The 19644-nt window shown below is 43.7% G+C and overlaps 1 pseudogene; it reads left to right on the plus strand.

The window, feature by feature from the left end:
* Positions 1-19644, plus strand: part of LOC112073861 (RNA helicase aquarius-like) — a 105867-nt pseudogene that overhangs the window by 64267 nt on the left and 21956 nt on the right.

The following is a 19644-nucleotide window of genomic DNA, read 5'->3' on the forward strand; positions in this document are numbered from 1 at the left end:
CCCCAAGAACACCATCCCAACCGTGAAGCATGGAGGTGGAAACATTCTTTGGGGATGCTTTTCTGCAAAGGGGACAAGACGACTGCACCGTATTGGGGGGAGGATGGATGGGGCCATGTATCGCGAGATCTTGGCCAACAACCTCCTTCCCTCAGTAAGAGCATTGAAGATGGGTCGTGGCTGGGTCTTCCAGCATGACAACGACCCGAAACACACACCCAGGGCAACTAAGGAGTGGCTCCGTAAGAAGCATCTCAAGGTCCTGGAGTGGCCTAGCCAGTCTCCAGACCTGAACCCAATAGAACATCTTTGGAGGGAGCTGAAAGTCAGTATTGCCCAGCGACAGCCCCGAAACCTGAAGGATCTGGAAAAGGTCTGTATGGAGGAGTGGGCCAAAATCCCTGCTGCAGTGTGTGCAAACCTGGTCAAGAACTACAGGAAACATATGATCTCTGTAATTGCAAACAAAGGTTTCTGTACCAAATATTAAGTTCTGCTTTTCTGATGTATCAAATACTTATGTCATGCAATAAAATGCTAATTAATTACTTAAAAATCATACAATGTGATTTTCTGGAATTTTAGATTCCGTCTCTCACAGTTGAAGTGTACCTATGATAAAAAGTACAGACCTCTACATGCTTTGTAAGTAGGAAAACCTGCAAAATCGTCAGTGTATCAAATACTTGTTCTCCCCACTGTATTTATATATTTTTGGGGGGGGGTCTGTGCCTCGACACAATCCTGTCTTAGAGCTCTACGGACAATTCCTTCGACCTTGGTTTTTGCTCTGACATGCACTGTCAACTGTGGGACCTTATGTAGACAAGTGTGTGCTTTTCCAAATCATGTCCAATAAAATGAATTTACCACAGGTGGACTCCAATCAAGTTGTAGAAACATCTCAAGGATGATCAATGGACGCAGTATGCACCTGAGCTCAATTTAGAGTCTCATAGCGAAGGGTCTGGATACTTCTGTAAATAAGATATTTCTGTTTTTTATTTGTTAATATATTTGGAAAAATTTCTGAAAACATGTTTTCGCTTTGTCATTATCAGGTATTGTGTGTAGATTGAGGATTTTATCAATTTTAGAATAAGGCTGTAACGTAACAAAATGTGGTCTGAATACTTTCCGAATGCACTGTACAAGTACTAAAAAATGCTTTTCACAGTTTGCTGCACACACAAATCAAATACTAGACAGCAAGGCTTGATCCAGGAGGGGATTCTCTGCTGTTACCAAGTGAAGCTTGATTTTGGAAGAAGCTAACCACTTAGCTAGATAGCTTAGCTATCCAAATGCACAACTCCAGAGCATTTAGCACATTTAGACAGTTAAATAATAGTTCTAAGCTATCTAGCTCACAAACATTTATCTGTGAATTCCATACTGTAACTAGATCACCTGGCTCGTGCTGCACAACAGTGAGTGACTTACAAGGTTCCGGTCTTGTGTGCTTGTAAACAAACACCATGTGACTGGGGACAACCGGTAAACTTCCTAATGAAAAATTATTTGTCCAGTGAAATGAAGAACGCAGTCCTCTATCTCCTAACATATTTCACAAGTTGATTGCAGGTACTTACTTAAAAAGTAGGCACAAAAATGCAAATGTATTAAAAAACTGAAAATAAATAGTTTTGACGGTATTGAAAAAACATCCCGTGGTTATTTCCAGATACCCTGACATGCGGTATATCGTCCAAGCCTACTTCTCTGCCTCTTCAAAAAGTTTGAAGTTCCACTCGCACCTCCAGATTTTCACAACCTTGATCTCCTGTCGATGTCAGGTGGCTTCTCAGCTCCCAATAACAAAACACCTATTTACTGGTATGTTTACTCTTCAGCTGTACTTGACTTTAACACCCTCCACATGCACTTCACACTCTGTTAGCTTTTATCACCAAGTCCCTCTGCAACCTGTAGTCCTTAACTATCCTGGGTGAGAATCACAGCACGCTCTCGCCCTCTCTCACTTTCTCTTGCTCTCTCGCCCTCTCTCACTCTATTTCTCTTGCTCTCTCGCCCTCTCTCACTCTCTCTTTCTCTTGCTCTCTCGCTCTCCTCTCTATCTCAAATTCTAAGGCGCTTTATTGGCGTGGGAAACTTATGTTTACATTCTCAAAGCAAGTGAAAAACAAACAAACGTGAAATATGCAATCCGAAATGTAAAAAATAAGCATTAAAAATATATAGACATCTCAAATGTTATATTATTATCTATTTACGCTGGTGTAACGTTGTGCAACTAGGTATTGTGTGAATGGCAAGGGAAGATAAATAAACAGATCTCTGTCTCGCTCTCTCTGGCTCTGTCTCGCTCTCTCTGGCTCTGTCTCGCTCTCTCTGGCTCTGTCTCGCTCTCTCTGGCTCTGTCTCATTTACATTTACATTTACATTTAAGTCATTTAGCAGACGCTCTTATCCAGAGCGACTTACAAATTGGTGCATTCACCTTATGAAATCCAGTGGAACAACCACTTTACAATAGTGCATCTAACTCTTTTTGAGGGGAGGGGTGGGGTTAGGAGGATTACTTTATCCTAGGTATTCCTTAAAGAGGTGGGGTTTCAGGTGTCTCCGGAAGGTGGTGATTGACTCCGCTGACCTGGCGTCGTGAGGGAGTTTGTTCACCATTGGGGTGCCAGAGCAGCGAACAGTTTTGACTGGGCTGAGCGGGAACTGTACTTCCTCAGAGGTAGGGAGGCGAGCTCTCTCGCTCTCTCTGGCTCTGTCTCGCTCTCTCTGGCTCTGTCTCGCTCTCTGCTGGCTCTGTCTCGCTCTCTCTGGCTCTGTCTCGCTCTCTCTGGCTCTGTCTCGCTCTCTCTGGCTCTGTCCTGCTCTCTCTGCCTCTCTCTCTGGCTCTCTCTCTGGCTCTCTCTGGCTCTGTCTCGCTCTCTCTGGCTCTCTCTCGCTCTCTCTGGCTCTCTCTGGCTCTGTCTCGTCTCTGGCTCTGTCTCGCTCTCTCTGGCTCTGCTCTCGCTCTCTCTGGCTCTGTCTCGCTCTCTCTGACTCTGTCTCGCTCTCTCTGGCTCTGTTCGCTCTCTTGGCTCTGTCTCGCTCTCTCTGGCTCTCTCTGGCTCTGTCTCGCTCTCTCTGGCTTGTCTGGCTCTGTCTCGTCTCTCTGGCTCTGTCTCGCTCTCTCTGGCTCTGTCTCGCTCTCTCTGGCTCTGTCTCGCTCTCTCTGGCTCTGTCTCGCCTCTCTCTGGCTCTGTCTCGCTCTCTCTGGCTCTGTCTCGCTCTCTCTGGCTCTGTCTCGCTCTCTCTCGCTCTGTCTCGCTCTCTCTGGTCTGTCTCGTCTCTCTGTGGCTTCTACACAGTTAATATTTACTCTAAGCTGTACAATGGCCACCAGCCAATCAGTTCAGTGTCTGTACCTCTTGGTTTGGGCTGGGTGATATGGCCTAAAAATGATATCTCAATCTTTTTTCAAAGTTATGGGCGATTCACGATATACAGTACCAGTCAAAAGTTTGGACACACCTACTCATTCAACGTTTTTTCTTTTTTTTTTTACTTATTTTCTACAGTGTAGAATAATAGTGAAGACATCAAAACTATGACATAACACATATGGAATCATGTAGTAACCAAAAATGTGTTAAAAAAATCGAAATATATTTTATATTTGAGATTCTTCAAAGTAGCCACCCTTTGCCTTGATGACAGCTTTGCACACTCTTGGCATTCTCTCAGCCAGCTTCATGAGGTAGTCACCTGGAATGCTTTCCCAAACAGTCCTGAAGGAGTTTCCACATATGCTGAGCACTTGTTGGCTGTGCTCAGCATATATGTTACGTCCGTCGTTAAATGAAGACCAAGGTGCAGCGTAGTAGGCGTACATTTTCTTTTAATTGTAAATGTTCCACCAAAAACAATAAACAACTCAGCGAACGTAAAGCTAGGAGTGCAACACACAAAAAAGACAAAAATCCACAACTGAAGGTGGGAAAAAGGGCTGCCTAAGTATGATCCCCAATCAGAGATAACGATAGACAGCTGTCTCTGATTGGGAACCATACTCGGCAACAAAGACATATAAACATAGATTTCCCACCCTAGTCACACCCTGACCTACAAATAGAGAATTAAAAGGATCTCTAAGGTTAGGGCGTGACAATTTAAGCCTTCCACAGTGTCGGGTTCACCTAGGGGTCATGATAAGGGTTGTATCAAAATGTTTGATGTATTAGAATAAATTGATTATGCTTATGTGGTATTAATAGAAGGGGAGGGGTTATAAGAGCCCTCCCTCCTTTCATTTATAGCACATATGTCAGAGTCAAGGCCCGCGGGCCACATCCGGCCCGCGAGAAGTTTTTTACGGCCCCTGGGATGATCTTGATTTATATTAGAACCGGCCCGCAGACCGCAGCAAGCCGGCAGCCCGCAGATCTTTTACACGCACAATACTACATTTCCCACAATGCAACGGTGACGCACCGAGCAGTAGGCTGCTTCATTTCAATATTTATTGGCACAGCAGTCGTCAGCATCACAGTAAAATTACTCTTCAGATACCATCAAAAATGGCAAAACGGAAGGTGGACACTGAGAACCGGGGGTTTCAAACAAGGTAGGAGTCGGAGTATATGTTCACGGAGGTAGCTGGAAAACCTGTGTGTCTTCTGTGTGGAGAAAGTGTGCGGTACTGAAGAGTATAATCTGAGACGACATTATGAAACGAAACACGCGGACAAAAACAAGAATATGGACATGGAACAAAGGCTACAAAAGGCAGAGAATTAAAAACGAGGCTCAAATCTCGACAGGCTCTGTTCAAAAAAGCCAAATCACAAGGCAGGCTGCTGTCAAGGCCAGTTTTATTTGGCGAAGAGATCGCTAAATCAGCCCGGCCATTTACGGAGGGGGATTTCATCAAAAACTGCATGATTAAAGTTTTGTGACGAAGTTTGCCCAGAAAAAAGGCAACTCTTTTTAAATGTGAGTCTGAGCAGAACACCATTGCCGAGAGAGTAGACCAGTTGTCCATCAATCTAAAAGAGCAGCTTGTGAAAAAGGGAAAAGATTTCATTGCATATTCCTTGGCTGTGGATGAGAGCACCGACATTTCTGACATTCGCCAGTTGTCAATTTTCATCGCGGAGTGGACTCCAGCTCAAGCGTGACAGAGGAGTTTTTGGCTTTACGTCCTATGCATGGCACAACTACGGGGCATGATTTGTATGAAGAGGTGTCAAGATGTGTAAATGAGATGGAGCTGCTTCTGGGAAAAACTCGTGGGTTTGACAACGCCGGAGCACCTGCGATGTGTGGACACAGGAGCGGACTGGTGGCGAAGATACGGGAAAAGATGCAAGAGGAAAACGCGACAGGTGAGCTGACAGCTTATCATTGTATCATACACCAGGAAGCGTTGTGCGGTAAAGCCTTGAAAATGGAGCATGTAATGAGCATCATCACGCGCACAGTTAACTTTATCAGAGCCAAAGGTTTGAATCACCGCCAGTTCAAGGCATTTCTGACGGAGTTAGAAACGAAGCATGGTGATTTGCCTTATCACACAGAGGTGCGATGGCTAAGCCAGGGAAAGGTGCTTCAAAGATGTTTCGAGCTTCGTGAGGAGATTTGTCTGTTCTTGGACAGCAAAGGGAAAGACACAACACAACTCCGAGACGAAATGTTTCTGTGTGAAATGCGTTTTCTGTGTGCATTACGAGTCATCTGAATGCAATGAACTTGCAGCTGCAGGGTCGGGATCATGTCATCTCTGATATGTACAGTACAGTGAAGGCATTTAAAACCAAACTGACTCTGTGGAGACGCAGATGCGGAAAGAAATTTGAGCCACTTTCCCAGCTGCCAGACCATGAAAGAGAAGCTCTCTACCAGTGCGTTCCCGAGCGCACAGTTGGCTGATAAAATAGGTATGCTTGCCGCTGACTTTCGACGCCGATTTGCTGACTTTGAAGCACAAAAAAGCAGGTTGGAACTGCTCGGTAACCCATTTGCTGTTGACGTGGAAAGCTCACCACCAAACCTCCAAATGGAGTTGATTGACCTCAATGCAATGATGCACTGAGGGCAAAATATGCGGCAGTGGGTGCTGCGGAGTTCGCCCGTTTCCTCCCGACACAATGCCCCAGCTGCGCATCCAGGCTGCTCAAACGTTGTCTATGTTTGGCAGCACATACCTGTGTGAACAACTGTTTTTCTTGATGAACCTGAACAAAACATCACACAGAAGTCGACTTACTGTCTGAACACCTCCACTCAATTCTGAGGATTTCCTCAGCTCAGAGCCTTACCCCGAACATTGATGAACTTGTGGAAAAGATGGGACACCACAGTATCACCCTCAACCTCAAACAAGTGAACATTACTGTGCAATCACTATTTAGAGTTTTTACTCAGTTCAAGTTTAAAAGTTAAAGTTTAATATTTGTTTTCACTGCATGTTACTTCTCCTTAAACAAAGTGTTGTTTTTGATTAATAGATTTTTGCACTTTATTTTATTGTATTTCAATCCAATTATATTTTAAAAATATTTCAGTTGAGTGGATGATAGAAAATTGCTATTATTGTTTTTTTTCTTTGAAGTAAATTTAGCCCACTTTTTGCTAAAATAGAAAATATAGGCTACTGATGGTGCCTTGAATACCGGTTTCTTTCATTTAATGTTCATGTTATGGGGATTTTTATATAAAGGAAATTTGTCTTTTGTGTCTGTTGAAAATTAAAGATTACTGACAGAGCCATAAGAAAATATTGCTTTATTTATCTGATCATATTGGAATATATTTGTTAGGTTTTCAGTAGGTTCAATTAGGTTCACTAGACTATATGCGTCATTTAAAAAATTTTCAATGAACATTCGAACAGTCCGGCCCTCGGCTTGTAGCTAAATTTTTTATTTGGCCCTCCGTCCATTTGACTTTGACACCCCTGATTTATAGGGTCCTAGACTACAGATTAACAATATATATATTCATTATAGAGGTTCAGAATTGGTCCACAGTTGTTTTCTAGTTTTCTCTCTCTCTCTCTCTCTGCCTATTATAAATATACCCCTCTTAGAAATGTGTGACTGAGACAGAACTGTGCAGGGGAGTGAAGGAGGTAAGAGACTAGTCAGACATTCCACAATAAATCAACTTGGGGGAGTGGACATTTACTGCTGAGGTGTTAGAAAACACTGGAACTATTGTATCTCTTGCAAGTTAGTATAGCTGTGTATGCATGGGCTTGGTCTGAGGAGTAGGATGTAATAACGTATGCAGTGACATCACAGGGGGTTGACTCCAAGCATGATAAAAGCAACGTGGACTTTTCCTTTGATGCAGAACTTACTCGGAAACATGTGTTCTATGTTCCTGATTGTCAACTTCTGTCTGCAATTGCATTAATAAAAGTTATTGAACGATTTAATTAAATATACTGTCATAATGCTAATTTCACCAATGAGCCAATGATGATTGACAAGGACGAAAGGAACGAACCCTAACAACAGCATATAAGCCTTCTACAACAATAAGACCCACAAATAATGTCATTATTTTATCAAAATAGTTTACTCTGCTTTTTTTGCAATATTCACTGATCTGGCTTTCAAGTCTATGAAAAGGCCTTCTTTCTCTCAAATTTAACCATAACCATGCATAATGCACATACACTAATAATGACTAACTTCTTGTAGCAGGCATTATAGAACATTAACACAGGTCTCATAAACAATCTCTCAAGCACAACCCCAAGTACTAGTGAGTAGCCATCTTATCTTTATATTTCAAGTTTAGACAAACTGAGACAAACTGAGCATACATTTTCCAAAATCAGTGTTCATTGATACTCCTGTGTTAGTAATGTCTGCTCTGCGCGCAACTTGAGCAGTTGAGACACAAAAAGGGTATCGTTAGAAAGCTTAACCTCTCCTCTATTACAGTAAAGTGATATTTTGGTGTCCATATGACTGATTCTGTTGGACCAAACCTCAAATGCAAATAGCGACTAGCGAGTTGAAACCACTTGTAGTATAGTATAACTTTTCATTACATTTCATTACATTTCATTATAGTACAACGGTTTGATTTGTCTAATCTTAGCAATTTCTTCTTAGCTAGCTACATAGCCGTCTTTGTATCAAAGATAATTGCGTAATTATCGTATTCCGTCGTCCTAACGTAGTCTACACTGCTATCTGCCCAGCAGCTAGCCAGCTAGCAAACGTCTACCGAATAGCAGCACTGTAGAAACTATTACACTCAACTGAACGACTTGATTAGTGTAGTGTTAGCTAGCTACATAGTTGTCTTTGCTGTCTTCGTATCCAAGATAATTGTGGAGTTTAGAGTGTGTAGTTTTAGAGTGATTATCTTAATTTACAGAGGTTAGCTAAGAATATGTACTAAGGAATGAAATACCATTAGCCAACCCCCAAGACGTATTAAGGAAGAGGGAATAAGAGAGGTATGTTCCATGGGTGATAATCATGTAGACAAGCAGAATTAAAGAATGGAGGGATTAGAGAGTTGTACAGGTGGTTTCATATATTAGCAAGATCATATTTAAGGAGAGGGATTAAGGGTTGTTCTGGTGTTCATATAGCAGCGTATTATAAGGAAGAAGGAATTAAGGGGTTGTCTGGTAGTTACATCTAAGGCAGCGTATAATAAAGGAAAATTATAAAGGGAATTAGGGTTTGTCTGGTGTTACCTCATTCTAGCCCAGTCAGAATAAGGAAGTAGGATTAGGGTTGTCTGGTCATCATGGCAGCGTTATATAAAGAAAGAGGGATTAGGGTTGTCTGGTGTTCATAAATTAGCAGCGATATTAAAGAAGAGGGATTAGGGTTTGTCTGTGTTTCAATCTTAGCAGCGTAATTAAGGAATAGGGATTAGGGTTGTCCTGGTGTTCTTTAGCAGCAGTATTAGGAGAGATGGGATTAGCGGTTGTCATGGGTATGTTACATATAGAGCAGGTATTAGAGAAGAGTGGATTAGGGTTTGGTCTGGATGTTCACTATTAGGCAGCGATTAAGGAAGGCAGGGAATTAGGGTTGTCTTGGTGTTCACTAGAAAAATGTGAGCACACAAAAAATTAAGAAGAGGGATTAGGGTTGTCTGGTGTTCATTTAGACAGCGGTATAAAAGGACAGAGAGGTACTTCAGGCGTTTGTCTGGTGTTCCATTTAGCAGCAGATGTAAGGAAGAGGGATTAGGGTTGTCTGGTGTTCATTTAGCAGCGTAATTAAGGAAGGGAGATTAAAAGGTTGTCTAGGTGCCATTAGCAGCGCCTATTAAGGAAGACGGGAATTAGGGTCTCTGCTCTGGTGTTCAAATATATAGCAAGCGATTATTAATGTGAAGAAGAGGGAAATTAAGGAGTTGTCTGGTGTTACAATAATATAGCAGCATAAATTAAAAGAAGAAAGAGGGATTAGGGTTATCTGGTGTTTTACATAACTTAGCACAGTATTAAGGACAGGGGATTAGGGTTATGGTCTGGTGTTCATTATTAGCAGCGGAGAGAGAGTATTGAAAAAGAAGAGAGAAGGGAATTAGAGGTATTGATCCTGGTGTCTCCATATTGTAAGCAGCAATATAAAGAAAAGAGGAAATTAGGGTTACTGGGTCGCTTCAATTTATAAGGCAGCGAGGAGTATATGGAAGGAAGAAGAGGTTAAGAGGAGTTGTCTGGTTTACAATAACCTTAGAACAAGCGCATCTAAGGAAATAGGGATATCTCATCGGTATGGTCTATGGTGTTCAATTTAGCAGCGTATTATAAGAGAACTAAAGGGATTAGGGTTGATTCCTGGTGTTCAATAATTAAGGCAAGCGTGATTAAAGAAGAGGATTAGGGATTGATCACTGGTGTAATCATTTAGCACTAGCGTCTTAGGAATGGGATTAGGGTTGTCTGGTGTTCTATAGCAGCGGTATTAAGAAGAGGGATTAGGGTTTGTGGTAAGGTGTCATAAATTAGCAGCGTAATTAGAGAAAGAAGAGGAGATTAAGAGGATTGTCTGGGTTCATCATAGACAGCGTATTAAAAGGAAGAGGGTTAGGAGAGGTTGTCTAGGGTGAGTATCATGTTAGCAAGCGTATTAAGGAATAGGGATTAGGAGTTGTACTTGGTGTTTCATAGGAAGTTGTAGACAAGCGTATTAAGGAAGAAAGGTTAGGAAGTTGTAGTGGATGTCATAATATAGCCAAGCGTATTAAGGAAGAGGGAATTAAGGGTTAGTCCTGGTGTCAATATGTAAGCAAGCGTATTAGGAAGAGGGATTAGGGTTGTCTGGTGGTTATTTAGAGGTAATAAGGAAGAGGGATTAGGGTTGTCAGTGGTGTTCAAATAGCAGAGTATTAGGAAGAGGGAGTCACGGCCCGCGAGATTTGATCTTGGGTGTATAACAATGTTAAGCAAGAACGTATAGTAAAAGGAAGAGGGATTAAAGGGGGAGATTTGTACTAGGTGATGTCAGTTTAGCAAGAAAGAGTATTAAAAGGAACGAGGGATTAGGGACCTCTGAGTCTAGTGTTGATTCACAAACAATATTAGAGAAGCGTAAATATAAGGAAAGAGCCGGAATTAGAGCGTTGTCTGGTAGTTCATTATAGCAGCGTATTAGGAAGAGTAGGATTAGGTTGTCTGGTGTTTCATTTAGCAAGCGTATCTAAGGAAGAGGGCTCGTTGAGTATTGCGTTTAACACAGCCTGGAATATTCAAAGGTATTTAATCACATAGGCATCCATTCAGAAAGGGGAGGTAGAGGAGGGAAAGATAGAAGGGGAGTAAGGGAGGGTAAGAGAGAAAGGGGAGTAAGGAGCGGAAGAAGGAGAAAGGGGTGACGGAGGGAAAAGGGATGATGGAAAGAAAGAGAGAGAAAACACAAGAACGTGATTTCCTATAATTGAGAGGCCTCATCTAAAAAATCATTGTATTTAAAAACAAAAAACTCTGATGGTGGAAAGATTGCTTTATTTTTCGAATACATAGCCACCACCACACGAAATAAATCTATACAAACAGAAATGCTAGCAACTGCTAATGAATTTAAACAGAGTAAGTAAATGTGGTAATTATTTTCCCAGCTAGTCACTACAAAAGCTGACACTTTATCCAACCCTGATGCGTGACTTAAAGGTGGATAAGTCCTGAAGAGACAACCTTCACGCACCTTGTATCAGATACAGACATTTAGTTCCACACAAGAAGGCATCATCTAAAATCTCTAAAACCTAGGAACAATGCACACATTATCATTAAACAACACACACAATGACAAGGACTCACAATCACCACAGCACAGCACGCGGTTCACAGCCATCCGCGTGTGCTCGTGACCACACACACGACAGAAAGTTTAGTTGTACAGCGGACGTTCCGAGTGTAGGACTGAAGCGTGAGATTCTTGAGCTTCCTCGCTACTCTGGATATCAGAAGGCACGTGGATTCTTTTGTAGGTGAGGAGGATTGGGGGGTATGTGGTTTGTTCCGCCGTTATCCTGGTGGCCACGATGGAAGAGGCATGGGGGGTGTAGAGTACGGCTGAGCCACGGGGCCACGTCCTCACGGTGTAATGTCTACCTGCTCGAGTAGCGCCGATGGCTACTACTTACCAGGGTATTTCCCTCCACTCGACTCAGCGCCCACAAACACATCAGCAGGCCACAACACACAGGCCAAATCTGATGCCGGCGAAGCTCACACAGCATACTAGTATTAGGCAGCTTTTTTAGGAGAGATGTGAGCGAGAGAGGAGAAGAACTGGGACCTTGGGGCTTTTAGTCTAGAAGCAGAGACATGCGCGTGTCAGGCAAGGTGATTTAGTGATGTTCCGCGCCTGGTAATACCTGCCTTATAGCCAGAAGCACATTGTACGCGGAAGATACTTCATCTTTCCTTCGTGCAGGTTGGAAAAGAGCATGTATTTTTTGGGAGGTGCGTTATGTGGAGATGACGCTTATGCAGATAAGTGTTGCAGTACAGTTATGCAACGTAGGCTTGAGATGATCTAGCCAGATCCAGAACTAAAGTTGATGTAACGTATCGATGTTGAAGTACCGTGCCTTTCAGTCATGATGATCATCCCGTCATCCTGTGGAATGCTCTTTGTGTGTCATCGTGCGAACGTTTAGTGACCTTACTAACAGCAGTGACCACATGTATCATCTACATTGTACACAGTGCGACACGATGGTGTTTTAACTTGGAAAGGGTTCTTAGGGCGAAAGGGGGAGCTTAACCAGAACTCTTTGTTATGGTCCTACGCGACCACAGCTTTGAGATGATTGAATAAGTTGAAAAATGCTGCCAATCCGCACCCGAAACCATGTGATTTCTTTTCTTCTGTGCTTGCCAGATATACCTAAACTGTCTTTTTATTTGGCTGATGGCGCGCGAGAGATTGATTTAAAACATTCTAAATTGGGCACGTATTGCGCTCTGACGTCTGTGAGGTTTCAAGTTCTCACTCAGCGCAGTTACCATACTTTCGAATGTGGGAGCTTCATGTATTAAGCTCATTGCCAAAGATTAGTCTGACATAATGCCCGCCAGTTCTAATAGACAGTCTCCCCGCCGGTTGTTACAGTATATACTGGGGTGGACAGTGAATGTATTAACGCCGGAAATCCCTCGGGCTACAGTCTGAACGTACAGCCGACATGGAGGAAAGAGATGCCGACTTTTGAAATCGGGTCAAATCCAACTCGGAATCTCAATCGAGCGTGTCCGTGGGAACTCGGGCCTCTCTCGGCAGCGACTAGATGGCTCCGGACCATTTCGCGGCACTGAATCGATGCGATTGCTCGACGTTAAGTTTAATTGTCCGACCTTTGGTTAACGTGTTATGAGTTAGAATCGAGGACTGAGTTCCGGCAGATGGAAATTTCCGAGTCTCGTATGACCTACTAAAAAAAGCAGTATTTCCTCCCGCGTCGCCTCAGGATTCCAAGCTAGGCTTGGCTCTACGCTGTTCTCCCCTTGAGTGAGCGCACAGATTGCCAAGTTGTGCTTGCGCAACTAAGTCGGAAGTTCTGAGATTTGAGCAGCGCTTGCCGCAGGTGTACCCCAGGTTGGTCTTTGAGGCCAGCAGTTTAATCTCAGAGGGAGATGGGTCTAGGGTGTTCCCTATAGTATCGCGTACCACAGCCGCTTCTGCGTCTGGTGCTAAAACTCCTGCCATGGCTAGTTGTACTCCGTGAAATTGCGCGTGTGCCTGCAGCCATGTCGGAATACAGCGTCAGAGTGGTCTAGAGCGTAGAGAGATAAAAGATGTGCTCAGGGTCAGCTGATCTCGGACTCCAGCTCTTCCTGAACTTTCCAGCGCTCGTATGGTCATCAACGGAACGTCAGGATCCAGTCAATACGTTAGGAAGAGGGCCCAACAGTTGCTATTCCAAGCGTTGGGAGATGAGCAGTCGTCACTCGTGTGAGGCGACACTTACTCCGGTGCTGTTTCTGTTAGAAACATGCACAGCTGAGGGAAGGGGGATTTTCACTACTTAAATGACTTTCTCATCTGATCCACCTGATTCCGGTCCCCACTCATCTGTAGAAATGATTTGTACTTCCCCATACTGCTTGCGTCCAGTTCGTTCCAATCTTTCAATATGTCTGTGTACATTGGCAAGAAGGCAAAGTTCGTTGCTTTCGTTATTATTCATCCATGTGAATGATTCAACAGTTTCCTACTCGGTCGAACTGCAAACAATCATATCCACAGCTTCCTCTCCGATACACCGACAGGCCTCCTTCCACGGAGGGGTGAAATAGGATATCATTGCTCTACCGTGTCCGCTGATCTACGTATCTCCATACTGGTTTATGGTATGCACACGGAGAATGCATGCAATGTCAGACAATCGAAGTTACCTGCCGCAGTGTAATCATATATCTTTGGTTTTAAATTTTTTAAATTGATTTAACCTTTAATTTAAAGCTAGTTCCAGTACATAGTGCCATCTGATCACACAAGTACTTATTGTAAGCATCATCGACCCGCCTCCGATATGGGTACCCCGGTCCAAACCCGGACGAACGATGGGTCCATTATGCGCTAGCCGCCCTCTAGTGATTGCGGACCGTACCACATGCACGGCCGGATTGTGAATATGGACTGACACGCCTGCGAATGCGAGACCAAAGGGTCTGGTAGTGACGCCTGTCCTAGCACTGAGATGGCAGTGTCTTAGACCGCTGCAGACCACTCGGGAGCCCTTATCTCCAAAGTTCTGGTGCTTACGCTCTTTGCCGCAGTTCCTCTAGGTGATCATAATCATGACTCCATATGGGGATACACGATTCCCATCATATTTTCATTTTAGATTTTCTAAGTTACCCAAACATTACAATTGATTGAGATACAACTACATTATTAATACATCATATTATTTTTGTATATATATTTTCTTTAAAGTCTCCCGTGACCCCCCATTTTCATATCAGCAAAGACCCCACGTGGGGTGCAACCCCAAGTTTGGGAAACAGCTGGGTCTGGTAAGATGGAGCTGCCGATGTGTATCCCAGACTGGCCTTCTGTCCATTCTCCTGAGTGGAGAATTAGGCCAGATGAAGCGCCATATTACCTCGGCTATAACAAAGACTACCTTCAACTACCCGAAGTCTCGCTGGTTCACAGATGCGCTTTTGGTCCTACGGAGACACGACTTTTAATAAATCTTAGATAAGGCCTAGTCCCCTTGGTCTAGCATGTCACTGATTCATTGATTGAGTCCCACAAGCCAAACCCCCTCTAAGTCGCCTTATGGGCAAAGGGAATGCAAGGGAGGGAAGGTAGAGAAGGGTTGGAAAAACCAGGAAGCGGACCAATATTATTTAGGTCACCCTGCTGCTATTAGAACAGGTAGCACGTAGGCACCAGAAGCAACAATATGTTGCTTTTACAACAAACGTGAGATGTCCAGACGCTGTCTGGTTCAGACACTATTGCGCAGTCGCTCTCAAGACCTCCCCACCCCTGTTGTGGCCTATATAACTACCTACCACAACAGCCAACACCCATCCCTGCCATGGACATACGGCAGCACACACACCTCAAAATGCACCCACCCAAATGGCATAGCCTAGTGAAGACTGAAGGGCAAATATGCTGTGCCAATTTCAGCCAAAATGTTTTACACCCTTATTTTCCAGAGCAAAACACCGGCAGAAGCTCTTTTATTTTTTGAGATAGAGAGAGAGGGAGGGAAATAGAGAAGAGAGGTGCTCTAATAGAGCCCTGGGGCATACGTCATTTTTGCATTGTGTTAAGTTTATTTATGTGAAAATCTTCCAGGGAGGGAGATGTGCCAGAGGTCAGGACTTCATGGCAGGCACACATCTATGGGCAGTGGGATCTGCTGTAGTGTGTACGCACACGCCCGATCGCCCCATCACACACATTCTCTCTCTTTTTTCCCTGTTAATATCACTGTCATACTGGATCTCAGCGACGGTCACCTGATTGAAATATGCATTGCTGTAATCTCTTGCTCTCTCCCTCTTATTTTATGAGTCTGGTAGCTACTGAAGACAGCATGCCTTTGTGTAGTAGTTCTGCGGGTTAAACTTGGAACATATGTTATACTCAGAAGTATAGTATATAAGGAGTGAAAGAGACTGGTTTTTACATCAGAAGTTAATGGTTATCTGTAGGAGACAGATGGGCTGTGGAATGTGTTTAGGGGAGAGGTGGAGATCGTGTGGATTAGGCCTCAAGGGGGTTGAAGGTCAGGTCATATTCCGTTAAGGGGAGAAACAATGGTTTAATATCTATCTAGCACGTCGTCTTCCTGTGTCGGAACCATAAAAAGATGTTAGGATTGGAGAGAAGGACGAGTGGCTAAATTGGGAGTATATATATATATAAATATGTCTGAATGCAGCTGTATGGACCCTTCTGCGGGCAGAATAAACTTGGTTAAGCTTTCATAAATGTCCGTTGGAGTTTTTTTACTCTGAAGAATTAGAACCTAACACCGGTACTGTCTTGATCTTTCACTGTGTTTGAGTGGGGTTCCCAGGGCTCATGCTGGGGTAGTGAGAGGTCGGCGACACACTGGAGGGGGCAGTGGGTAGGGATGCACATATTATTGTGGGGGACAACTATCTTCCAGACTATGAGTAGAGCCATTGAGTCCAATCTATAAAAGTGTTCCCGGTGTGTCGTCAGGGTTACTTTTGATTGCCCTGTTGTCATTGGACTGTGTCCTCCCACCACTGTTCTCAGGAAATTGGGAAAGAAAAGAGAGCATTGAATTTCCATCCCATGCTGTCCCTGTACCCCCCTCCACTATCATAAATTTCTCTCCTCGCTTCATTCCTCCTTGCAGCCAACTGTGTTGCAGTGAATAGCAACTTTGGTGAAGCACTGTGATTAACCTTCATTTGCTTGGCTACGGATTCTATCAATGTTAATTCTAATTTAGCCCTGACCTGCTTGTGTATGTGTGTGCACGCATGCGTGTCATGGCTCTAAATCCAGTTTGCAATGAATGTGATTGTGTGCATTAATCAATTGACCCCTTAACTCAGTTAAAGTAGTAGGGTTAAATGCAGTAAATTGCCTTCTGTGTTTATAAAAATATATTGGTTCTACATCATTCCCTAAGATAGACCAACCAACAGCACTCTTTTATAATTTCCAAACGTAACCTACAAAAACAAATCCCCAAAAAGTAAAGGGAATTAGAAATATTACCTGGGCCAATTCAGTGGACAGTTATACATACTCAGTATAGTCAGGTTTTTAATTTGCTCGCCTACAGACAGTGAGTCAGCGTGGCCTGCTATATAAAACAGGCAGACAGGCATCGAGGCATTCAGTTACTGTTCGATTGGAATTTTAGAGATGGGAAAAACAATGTGACCTAAGCGATGAGCGTGGTATGATCGTCGGTGCCACGGTTGCACGCCGGTTCCAGTTATTCTACAGAAACGGCGAGCTCCCCTGGGGTTTTCAACGGGCGACGACAGTGGTCTAGGGTTACAGAGAAAGGTCTACAAACAAAAACATCCAGTCCAGCGGCAGTCGTTGGTGAAACAGCTTGTTGATAAGAGGTTTGAAGCGCAAAAGTGGCAAGAATTGGCGCAAACTAACAGGCAAGGCCACAAAGCGGAAAAATAATGGAGCACAGTAACTCAGCGGTGTGCCAGAACGGCATATCCATCGGAATGCACAACCTCTTCTGTCCGTGATCACACGATGGGTCTATTTGCAGCAGACGACCACACCGTGTTCTACTCTTTCACAGCTAAAAATACAAGAATAGAAGTGGCTCTAGTGGGATCACCATACACTGGAGTCAATTGAGGAGAGGAAGAACATTTCCTGGTCCTACAAATCCCAGTTTCCTGTTGCGTCATGCTGATGGCGAGAGACAGATTTGGCCTGGGCCACTTAAGCAGCATTAGGTCCATGGCCCAATCCTGCCTGGTGGTCACACTGTATCTACGGCTGGTGGTGTTGGTGCAGTGGAGATGGTGTGGGATGTTCTTACCTGACTCACGTTATCACGGATTACCGCTTGATAACCAATATGGAGCAAGTTTGAATGCCCAACTTGTAGAATCCATGCCCCGATAAGATGGGTGTACGCTAATAAACCTGGCCACTTAGAGTGCATATCAATTATCTATCAGAGGAGAAAGGGAAGAGGCAGAAAAGGAATGGCAGGACCCGGAGGTGTGGAATGTGACTTGACTTTGCCCTGGTGTAGTGGGTTTATTTAGTCTAGTTTGGTACGAAGTAAGGTGAAGGGAATACCTAGTCAACGTTGCACAACTGAAGTGCATTTACGACCGATAATGTGTCTTTGCCCGCAGTTGTTGTGTGTGGGGTTAACTGCGCTTGCCTCAAGAGCAGAACGGCAGACTTTTCCACCTTGCCGCTCGGGATTAAGAATCAGCTCCCTTTCGGTTAGTGGCCCAACGCTCTTCACCGCTAGGCTATCCTGCCGACCTAAGATAGCTTAAGTACTGTGTGTCTAAATTAGACAATGGACTGAACTGGCGGCTGCTGGTGACATTTGGTGTGTTTTAGCCATGTGTGACATGTCAACACTCTGGCCAAAACGCAGACCGGCCGGCTTGACCTTTTCCAGCGGCTCAGCAGTTTCCCCAGAGACAGTCATTATTTCATTTCTCCTTCCTCTATTATTCTCTCTCTCCCTCCCTGCAGTTTGTCACCCAGAGAGGTCAGCTCTCCATCTGAGAGGCACGCCTAATGAGAGAGAGAGAGAGAGAATGAAAAAATAAGGAAAAGCTGGAAGGGAATGAGCTCCAGTAATAGTGCTAAAGCCTGAGAGATAGCACCAGAGAGCCACAGAGATAGCATAACACTGAAATAGAGGATGCAGAGAGAAGAAGAAGAAATTCTCTGGACACCGTGGGCCAGTGAAGGGGGGTTCACCTAGGGGTTCGTGACAGGGGCTGTACCAATATTTGATGTATTATAATAATTGATTATGCTTATGTTGTATTAATAGAAGGGGAGGGGTTATAAGATCCCGCCCTCCTTACATTTATAGGGTCCTAGACTACAGATGAACAATATATATTCATTATAGAGGTTTAGTATTGTTCCACAGTTTGTTTTTCTGGTCTCTTTGCTCTTATTAAAGAGCCCTCTGAGAAATGTGTGACTGTGAAGACAGAACTCTGCAGGGAGTGTAAGAGATAGACATTAGTCCGACATTCCACTATAAATCAAACTTGGATATTTACTGCTAAAGCTTTTAGATAGCTATAATAACAAGAGTTTTAGTGTAGAATAGGCATGGTTTTGGTCTAATGAGTAAAAGATATGCATAGGCAGTGACATCACTAGGCTGGACTTCGGGTTTAATAAAATAACTTTGGACTTTTTCTTTGATGCAGAACTGACTCGGAAACATGTTTTATGTTCCCTGTTGTCAATTTCTGTCTGCAATTGCATTAATAAAGGTTTTTGAATGATTTAATTAAAGATATTGTCATAATGCTAATTTCACCAAATGAGCCAATGACTGACAAGGAACAAGGAAACGAACCCCAACACCAGACTAACACATGACCCTTAGTCCCTCCAGTACTAAACACTGCAACCAAATGCTATTAAACTCTAGGAGCCTAAATTTAATTACCAGTGGAATGAAAGAGGATGCAGCAGCTACCTAAACTTTACCCTACCCACAAAATTCAGTTCAACAGCCAGCCCAGTTGGAAGCGGCCAGGGGGAAACCAGAAGCTTTGTGTGTCTTATTACCTGAGTCAATGAAACTCTTAATCCTATGGCTCTGTGACAGGATGAAACTCTTAATCCTATGGCTCTGTGACAGGATGACACTCTTAATCCCATGGGCTCTGTGACAGGATGAAACTCTTAACCCATGGGCTCTGTGACAGGATGAAACTCTTAATCCCATGGGCTCTGTGGACAGGATGAAACTCTTAATCCCATGGGCTCTGTGACAGGAGGAGTTTTTGTGAAATGGAGGAGAGGCGTGGATGCCTTTTATGACCAAGAGTAGGGCTAGGCCATCTATGAAATTCCATATTGATATTCCAAAGGCTGTATCGCAAGAATCAAAGTTATACATTTTTTTTATGAGCCTTTATCTCCGCTTGTTCACATCTTGTCTTTTTTATTTAGTCTCCTTCGCTCCTTCTGCTGTGACTGTGAACCCCCCCCC

The sequence above is a fragment of the Salvelinus sp. IW2-2015 genome, unplaced genomic scaffold (assembly GCF_002910315.2).
Source record: "Salvelinus sp. IW2-2015 unplaced genomic scaffold, ASM291031v2 Un_scaffold2396, whole genome shotgun sequence".
Lineage (NCBI taxonomy): Eukaryota > Metazoa > Chordata > Actinopteri > Salmoniformes > Salmonidae > Salvelinus > Salvelinus sp. IW2-2015.